The sequence below is a fragment of the Arachis hypogaea genome, chromosome 3 (genome assembly GCF_003086295.3).
Source record: "Arachis hypogaea cultivar Tifrunner chromosome 3, arahy.Tifrunner.gnm2.J5K5, whole genome shotgun sequence".
In the NCBI taxonomy this organism is placed as follows: domain Eukaryota; kingdom Viridiplantae; phylum Streptophyta; class Magnoliopsida; order Fabales; family Fabaceae; genus Arachis; species Arachis hypogaea.
This window is the reverse complement of record NC_092038.1, coordinates 98,888,246-98,898,211: the sequence shown is the minus strand read 5'-3', so window position 1 is coordinate 98,898,211 and position 9,966 is coordinate 98,888,246.

Genomic DNA, 9,966 nt, shown 5'->3' with positions numbered 1-9,966 from the left:
ATAATGGTCCATACTTTATTCGGAAATTGACGACGTAACTTTGCGTTGAACGCCAAGTACATGCTGCTGTCTGGAGTTAAACGCCAGAAACACGTCATGATCCGGAGTTGAACGCCCAAAACACGTTATAACTTGGAGTTCAACTCCAAGAAAAGCCTCAGCTCGTGGATAGATCAAGCCCAGCCCAAGCATACACCAAGTGGGCCCCGGAAGTGGATTTATACATCAATTACTTACTCATGTAAACCCTAGTAGCTAGTCTAGTATAAATAGGATAAGTTACTATTGTATTAGACATCTTTTGACAGTTTAATCTTTTGACTATTCGGTCACTTGATCATGGAGGGGGCTGGCCATTCAGCCATGCCTGAACCTTTTACTTATGTATTTTCAACGGTGGAGTTTCTGCACACCATAGATTAAGGGTGTGGAGCTCTGCTGTACCTCAAGTTTCAATACAATTATTATTACTTTCTATTCAATTCTCTTTTATTCTTATTCCAAGATATACGTTATACTTAACTTTGATGAATGTGATGATCCGTGACACTCATCATCATTCTCACCTATGAACGCGCGTGATTGACAACCACTTCCGTTCTACCTTAGGCCGGGCGCATATCTCTTAGATTCCCCAACAGAATCTTCGTGGTATAAGCTAGATAGATGGCGGCATTCATGAGGATCCGGAAAGTCTAAACCTTGTCTGTGGTATTCCGAGTAGGATTCTGGGATTGAATGACTGTGACGAGCTTCAAACTCCTGAAGGCTGGGCGTGATGACAAACGCAAAAGAATCAAGGGATTCTATTCCAACCTGATTGAGAACCGACAGATGATTAGCCGTGCTGTGACAGAGCATAGGAACGTTTTCACTGAGAGGATGGGATGTAGCCATTGACAACGGTGATGCCCTACATACAGCTTGCCATGGAAAGGAGTAGGAAGGATTGGATGAATGTAATAAGAAAATAGAGATACGAGAGGAGCACAGCATCTCCATACACTTATCTGAAATTCCCACCATTGATTTACATAAGTATTTCTATCCCTTTTTATTGTCTATTTATTATTAATTTTCGAAACCCAAAACTATTTAATCTGCCTAACTGAGATTTACAAGGTGACCATAGCTTGCTTCATACCAACAATCTCTGTGGGATCGACCCTTACTCGCGTAAGGTTTATTACTTGGATGACCCAGTACACTTGCTGGCTAGTTGAACGGAGTTATGTACACACATAACAAAGAGCCATAATAATGATTCCATACAACAACAAAGAATACTACATTGATGTGATCACAATTTCGTCCACCAACAATCACCTACTATCTTCAGTACTCGCTTAGCCAAGATCCGTGTGCCTGACAACCACAAAGCGGTCTACATGATGTTCAACATAGTCATTTACCGCCAGCTGGAGTATATTCTCTTGGGTCTCTGATCCATGGATTCGCATCGTCTCTCCTGACAACAGAGCATCTGACCCTGTGATTAGGATCTTCGTGGTATCGGCTTGAATCAATAGACAGCATTCCTGAGATCCGGAAAGTCTAAACCTTGTCTGTGGTATTCCGAGTAAGATATGGGAAGGGATGATTATGAGGAGCTTCAAACATGTGAATGTTGGGTGCAGTGACAGTGTACAAAAGGATCAATGGATCTTATTCCGACACAAGTGAGAACCAAGAGATGATTAGCCCTGCAGTAGCTGTGCCTGGTATTTTTCATCCGAGATGAGAAATCCGACAGTTGATTAGCCGTATAGAAATCGTAGCCATACCATTTTCATTGAGAGGATCATACAGCTTGCGATGGAAGGGAGGACGCATGATTGGATGAAGACAATAGGAAGCAGAGGTTCAGAAGCAACAAAGCATCTCCAAACGCTTATCTGAAATTCCCACCAATGAATTACATAAGTATCTCTATGTTATTTTCTGCTTTAATTATCTTTTAATTATCAAATCCTCATAACCATTTGAATCTACCTGACTGAGATTTACAAGATGACCATAGCTTGCTTCAAGCTGTCAATCTCCATGGGATCGACCCTTACTCATGTAAGGTATTACTTGGACGACCCAGTGCACTTGCTGGTTAGTTGTGTGGAGTTATGAAAAGTGTGATCACAATTTCGTGCACTATTTGTACAGCCTATGGACGTACATGGGGACCACTCTCGGACTTATGGTTGGCGCCGAACTTGAAAAACTTCAAGTTCAGTGTGGAGGAGGCAGTATGATTTATCCTTGGAATTGTCATATTGGTGCCGAACTTGAGGTACTTCAAGTTTGGTGTGGAGGTTATGCATGTATTCCTTTGGAGGTGTTGATGCTAGTGCCGAACTTGAAGAACTTCAAGTTCGGCTTGGAGAAGGCAGCATTGATTCTTGGAACTCTTTATGCCCACGCCAAACCTGGCAATGATCAAGTTCGGCGTGGAGGGGGCAGCAAGTCCTCTTTTCTCTATCTTTCACTCTAACTCTTGTAAGATTCGTCCAAAATGCTACCTGAAATTAACAGAATTACACACAACTCAAAGTAGCATCCATAATGGCTAAAATACAACAAATCCTGATTAAACTTAATAATTCAAGTGCAAATTCACTAGGAAAAGATAGAGAAGATTCTCACGCATCAATGTGCTAAAATAAACAATAAATGGGGTTAAATAGGCTCAGCATTGGTTTCCAAAGGATGATGAAATGGTAAGGCCATTTAGGTATGTGAGCTATAGTAAAACAAAGGCCTCGACCACATACATGCAAACATACATTGAACAATGAACATATAAAATCAAGCAAGACAAAGATCACAATCTTAGAGAGAGCAACACACACACCAAAATAAATTATTGGTTGATAAGATGCAACCAATCAAATAGGCTCAAAATCACAATAGGCTTGTGTGTTCTAGCTCTAAAACCATGTTCCAAAATTAATTTCTTCAAGCAAGATCAACAAAAATTTTTTAATTCAAATTAGTGAAATGCCCTAAAATAGTTTCTTGGAAAAGAAATCATCACTCCAACCAAGTAGTACTAGTGAGAAAGAAGTGGTAAAATATGTACAAATTCTAACTAATATGCAATCTATCATGCAATGCAATAACTAACTAACAAAGAAGATTTAAGAATTGGTGTTGGAAAAGGAAGTAGTTATCCACGGAAGTCGGTCTCGACCTTGATAAACCCTATATTTAGGGTTTATCTTGTATTGAATTTAGAGGGTTTTGTCAACCTTTCTCCCATTTATCTAATGAAATAGCATGGTTTTGTAAATTCTCCTTTAATTGTGCTTCAGAGTGAAAACATGCTTTTTAGGTCTTAAAATAGCTAAATTTAATTCACCTTGATTCCATTAGATGCCTTGATATGTTTGTTAAGTGATTTCAGATTTAGGAAGCAAAGATTAGATTAAGGGAATGAAGGAAAAGTATGTAAAAATGGAGAACTCATGAAGAAATGTAGGAATCGCAAAAGCTGTCAAGCCAACCTCTTCGCACTTAATTGACCATAACATGAGCTACAAAGGTCCAAATGATGCGGTTCTAGTTGGGTTGGAAAGCTAACATCTAGGGGTTCGAAATGATATAAGATTTGCCATAGTTGCATCGCGCAGAGGGGCGTGCACGTGCACACTACGTGGACGCGCCGATGGTGGCACATGATCCACTTAATGCAACTCGTGGCCAGCGATTTTAGAAGTCTTGTGGGCCCAATCCAACTCATTTCTGATGCTATTTAAACCAAGGATTGAAGAGGGATGAAACATCTAGTTACCATTAGTTTAGTTTAGTTTAGTTTTGGAGGAAAAGTTAGTTTTAGAGAGAGAAGTTCTCACTTCTCTCTAGGATTATGTTTAGTTCTTAGATCTAGGTTTTTCATTCATCTTCTTTAACTTTTTCTTTTCAATTCTTTGTTGTTGCAATCATCATTCTTCTATTCTTTTGTTGTAATTTCCTTTATGTTGCTCTCATACTTTGTTGTAGATCTACTTTTGTTCCTTCTATTCTCTTTCAATTCAATTAGATGTAATTCATAATAATTGTGTTCCTTTTGATTTTTGTTGTTAATTCATTGCAATAATTGTTGTTAGATTTTTTTCTTGTTGTTGATTTACTATGCTTTCCTTTTATGCCTTCCAAGTGTTTGATAAAATATTTGGTTGGATTTTAGAGTAGGATTTTATGCTCTTGGCTTGGAAAGGTAACTTAGGAACTCTTGAGTTACTAATGTCCAAGTGATTGATGATTGGGAGCCATTGACCCTAATTATCACTAATTGAATTAGTGGAGAATTAGGACTTATGGACTTGGATTGATATATCTCATTTAACTTTCCTTTACTACTAGTTAGAGGATGATTTAATGAGATTAATCCTTGCCAATTCTCATATTGTGGTTAGTGATTAGGATAGAGATTCTTGACCACCCAATCTTGCCAAGAGCTTTGTTAGTTGTTAGTTTATTTTCTTTTGTCATTTTATATTTCTTGTCTAAAATCTTAAAAACCCCAAACATAACTCACAACCAATAACAAGGCACTTTATTGTAATTCCTAGGGAGAACGACCCGAGGTTCAATACTTCGGTTATTAATTTTAGGGGTTTCTTTTTGTGACAAACAATATTTTGTATGAAAGGATTATTGCTTGGTTTAGAAACTATACTTACAACGAGAATTCATTTGTGAAATTCTATACCATCAAAAATCCAATCATCAGACCTCCCCACACTTAAAGATTACACCATCCTCGATGCATGCAAAGACGAGAAAGGTGGATTAGGGTGGGTGATAAACCACTATTTTATGGTTTATATTGTGTTTAATTGAGTGGTTTTATCAAGCTTTTCACCCACTTATTCATATGATTTGCATGATTTTACAATTCCTTCCTAGTTTAGTTCTATGATTGAAACTTGCTTCTTAAAGATCTTTTAATTATGTATTTTAATTCTCCTCTATACCATTCGATGCAGTGATCTGTGTGTTAAGTGTTTCAGGCTTCATAGGGCAGGAATGACTTAGAGAATGGAGAGGAAGCTTGCAAAAAGGGAAGGAGCACAAGAAATAAAGGAGACAACCAGCAAACAGCGATGCGCACGCATAGCTGACGCGTGCGCGCAAATCATACAAAATCACAGCACGCGTACGCGTGGATTGGAGTTTGCACAAACGACGCGAGGGCGTACCTGACGCGCACGCATGGAGAGGAAATCGCTGAATGACGTGACCTGCGCGATCTGTAGAAATTACATAATACACTGGAAACAGTTTTGGGCCGCGTTTTGACCCAGAGTTTGGCCCAGAAACACATATTAAAGTAAGGGAACATGCAGGGGCTTAAGACATCAGATCATAATTCACTTTTCATAATTTTAGATGTAGTTTTTAGAGAGAGAGAGAGAGAGAGGTTCTCTCCTTTCTCTTTGGATTAGGATTAGGATTCCTCTTAAAGGATTTAGGAATATTTTCATCTTCCTCATCTCAGGTTCAATGCTCTTTTTATTTATTTTTCTCTTTTATTTGTTTATGTACTCTTCATGTTAGGATTTTCTTAAATAATATAATTCAAGGTATTTCAGACTCATGATTGCTTTCTTCTATTTATTATATAAATAATTTAAATTTTTCCCTTTTGACTTTGGTTGATTAATTGGTGACTCTTGAGTTGTCAAACTCATCGTGATTGATAATTGTTATCTTTGCTGATTAATTTAGATTCCTATAACTCTAGTCTTTCCTTAAGGAGTTCACTAGGACTTTAGGTGTTAAATTGATTTGTCCACTTAACTTACCTTCATAGTTAGAGGTTAACTTAGTGGCAGCAAAAATATAATTCTCATCACCATTGATAAGGATAACTAGGATAGGACTTCCAGTTTTCATACCTTGCCAAGAGTTTTTCTTAGTTATTAATTTATTAATTCCTACAATTTATTTCTCTTATTTAAAACCTTTTCAAAACCCAAAAATACTATTTTCCATAACTAATAATAAAACACACTTCCGTGCAATTCCTTGAGAAGACGACCCGAGATTTGAATACTTCGGTTAATTATCTTTATTGGGTTTGTTACTTGTGACAACCAAACGTTTGTACAAAAGGATTTTCTGTTGGTTAGAAGCTATACTTACAACGCGATTATATTTGTGAATTTCTTTACCGACAGAAAATCCGTTCGTCAGTGGGTTGCTACAACTGATGAGCTCCTTCAAGTTGGCCTAGGGCAAATGGACCGACCTCTTTAAAGGTTGGTCCAAAACTGACCTCTTCACAAAGAATCCCGAAGATCTCAACAAAGGCCCAATCAGGCCTAAAAACAAAGGATCACCGCCCATTAAGAATGCGGTTGACCAAAAGATAGATGATCTCACCCACAAAAGATAAGATAAGATAACTAACTTATCTCAAGGAAGGTCGCTCCACACTACTATAAATACACTGGAGCACCCAGGTATAACTCATACTCCAATTCTACACAAAAGACCTGCTTAAAGCCCATGCTGATTTAAGCTTCAGAGTCTCTTACAGGTACCGCCACCCTCCGGTGATCAAGGACCAACAGCATCTTAAGCTCCAACAAGTCAGATACGGCAGCTTCGATCACACCAGAAGATCTCATCCGAGATCGACCTCATCATTTCAGGTAACCCACGGAAAATTGGTGCCGTTGATGGGGAACCTGGAAGTCATCACACTACCATGGAAAATAACCCTACCAATGACCTTAACTCCGGTTTGGAAGAAGGAACGCCGATTAAGAACACAGATGCCATACCAAAAGACACGCACCAACCTAAGGGAGACAAGCAACCTTAGAACACTGATATCTTGTATGCCATCCGTGAACAGCAGTATCGCCTTAAACAGCTTGAACAAGAAGCCGAACGACAGTGGGAGGCCGAGCGAAATCTCCAGAGAGAAACAAGAAGGCGTAGAGAACTGGAAGACAAGCTCCTGAAGCTTGAAGCCAATCTCAAAATAAAACTACTCGATCCAACCGCGAAGATAGCCCTCACAAGGACCAAGACCCATTCACAAAGGAAATCATGAAAGCGAAAGTCCCAAAGGACTTCAAAGCCCCTGGCATGACCCCCTATAATGGTACGTCTGACCCAAGTCATCACCTCAGCAACTTCAGGAGTCGAATGTTCCTCACGGATTCCTCGGACACGATCCGTTGCAAAGCTTTCCCGACCACCTTGACCAAGACGGCGATAAAGTGGTTCGACAGCTTGCCACCAAGGTCGATCACAAGCTTTGATGACCTTGCCAAGAAGTTCCTAGCCAGGTTCTCCATCTAGAAGGACAAAACCAAGCACACTCCAAACTTGCTAGGGATTAAACAAGGAGATTGGGAAAGCCTCTGTAGTTACAAGGAAAGATTCAATAAAGCATGCTTGGACATACAAAACCTTCCAACAGAAGCAGCTATCATGGGTCTCATCAATGGCCTACGAGAAGGACCCTTTAGTCACTCCATATCCAAAAAGCACCCAACATCTCTCAACAAGGTTCAAGAACGGGCGAAAAATACATCAATATGGAGGAGAACTCCCAATTTAGAGAAACCTTAAAGAATGGATTCTCCTACCCACATCAGGACAAGGATAAAGAGTCCAGGAAGAAAGAAGACTAACCTACTGAGAAACCCAGAAAGTACCACAACTACACCCCTCTTCAGGTGTCCCTTGTGGATATTTACCGAGAGATATGCAACACTGAGAAGATCACACCCCCTCGCCCGATTAAACACAAAAGAGGAGGAAGTCAGGCAGTGTTCATACCCTGGGTCGAGCTGGACGATTCAAGTTGGACAACTTCTTGTAAAGGTTGGTCGTCACCGACCTCTTTCTAAAGAGGTCAGCCAAATAACCACAAAGGCCCAAGTAGGCCTAAACAAAAGGACCGGCCCACCTCAAAGGTGGCTAGCCACAAGATAGATGATCTCACCAAAGATAAGAGAAGATAACTAAACTTACCTCAAGGGAGGTTACTCAACACTACTATAAATACACTAGAGCACCCAGGTATAACTCATACTTTAATACTACACAAAAAACCTTCCTAAAGCACGTGCTAACTTAAGCATCGGAGTCTCTTGCAGGTACCACCACCCTCTGGTGATCAAGGATCGGCAGCACCACCAGATCCAACAAGTCAGACATGACGGCTCTGGCCACAATAACAGATCTCATCCGAGATCAACCTTCAGTTTCAGGTAACCACCAAAACAGACAGAGTATTGCGAATACTATCAAATCTACGAGCATCCTACCAATGAGTGCTACGACCTGAAAAATGTCATAGAAAAATTGGCACGAGAAGGGAGACTAGATCGGTTCTTAGCCCATAGAGCGGATGAACCAAAAAAGAAAAGAAGGGATGAAGAAGGTGGACGAGCTGAACGCCTCCCTCATACTCCTGAGAGACATATTCACATGATAAATGGAGGATTCACAGGAGGAGGGATCTCTAAGTCATCCCGCAAAAGACACCTTATAGAGGTATACCATGTTGGAGAAGGAGATAGGTTGCCTGACCTCCCCACTATTACCTTCACTAATGAAGACGCCGCAGGCATCATTCCGGGGCATGATGACCCCGTGGTCGTTACCATCATACTTGCCAATGCCAATCTCCACCGAACACGGCTAAACCAAGGAAGCTCTGCGGATATCTTGTTCAAATCCGTCTTCGACAAGCTCGGCCTACAAGAAAAAGAACTCAGAGCATATCCTAATAGCCTATTCGGGCTCGGAGACGCCCCAATCCAACCACTTAGGTACATCCCGCTGCACACAACCTTCGAGAAAGGAACACGGTTTAGAATGCTAAGTATAGACTACATTGTAGTCGAGGTGAGCTCTGCATATAATGCCTCATAGGTCGGAAAATGCTAAATCAGCTCGTCGCGATGGTCTCCACTCCACACCTATGCATGAAATTCCCCACTCCAGAAGGGATCGCCAACATAAAAGGATACTAAAAACTCGAGCGATGCTATTACAACGAAAGTCTAAACCTTAAAGGCGACTCCAAAGGAAGAGAAACCAACACTATTGAACTTGGGGGAATCAGAGCTCGCGAAGAACTTCGTCCACAACCAGAAGGTGAGACCAAAGAAGTTCAGATCAGGAGACAAAATAACAAACATAGGGGCAATCCTAAACAGAGACTTAAAGGAACTACTGACATAGTTTTTAAGAAAGAACTCCGACCTGTTCGCATGGAAGGCCGCAGACATGCCCGGTATTGATCCCGGACTAATGTGCCATAGATTGGCAGTATATCCCGGATCTCGACCAGTACAACAGAAGCGCAGGAAGCTCGGCCCAGAGAGATCACAAGTAATAGAGGAACAGGTACAGGCTTTGTTGGAGTCAGGATTCATAAGGGAGGTAAAGTACCCATTATGGTTAGCCAATGTAGTATTGGTCAAGAAGTCAAATGGGAAGTGGCGGATGTGCACTGATTACACCGACCTCCAGAAAGCCTGCCCAAAAGATCCCTATTGACTCCCAAACATAGGCACACTAGTCGACGCTTCATCGGGATATAAGTACCTCTCCTTCATGGATGCTTACTCGGGATACAATCAAATCCCAATGTATCAACCCGACCAGGAAAAAACCTCATTTCTATCCCCAAGAGCAAACTACTGCTACATAGTCATGCCCTTCGGACTCAAGAACGCAGGGGCTACATACCAAAGATTGATGAACAAAGTTTTCACCAATCACATCGAGAAGTTGATGGAGGTTTATGTAGATGACATGCTGGTAAAGAAACAAAGAGAGGAAACGTTATTATCCGACCTCACTGAAGTGTTCAACACCATAAGAAAGCATAGGATGAGACTTAACCCTGCAAAGTGCACTTTTGCGGTAGAAGCTGGCAAATTCTTGGGCTTCATGCTCACCTAAAGGGGGATTGAAGCAAACCCAGATAAATGCCAG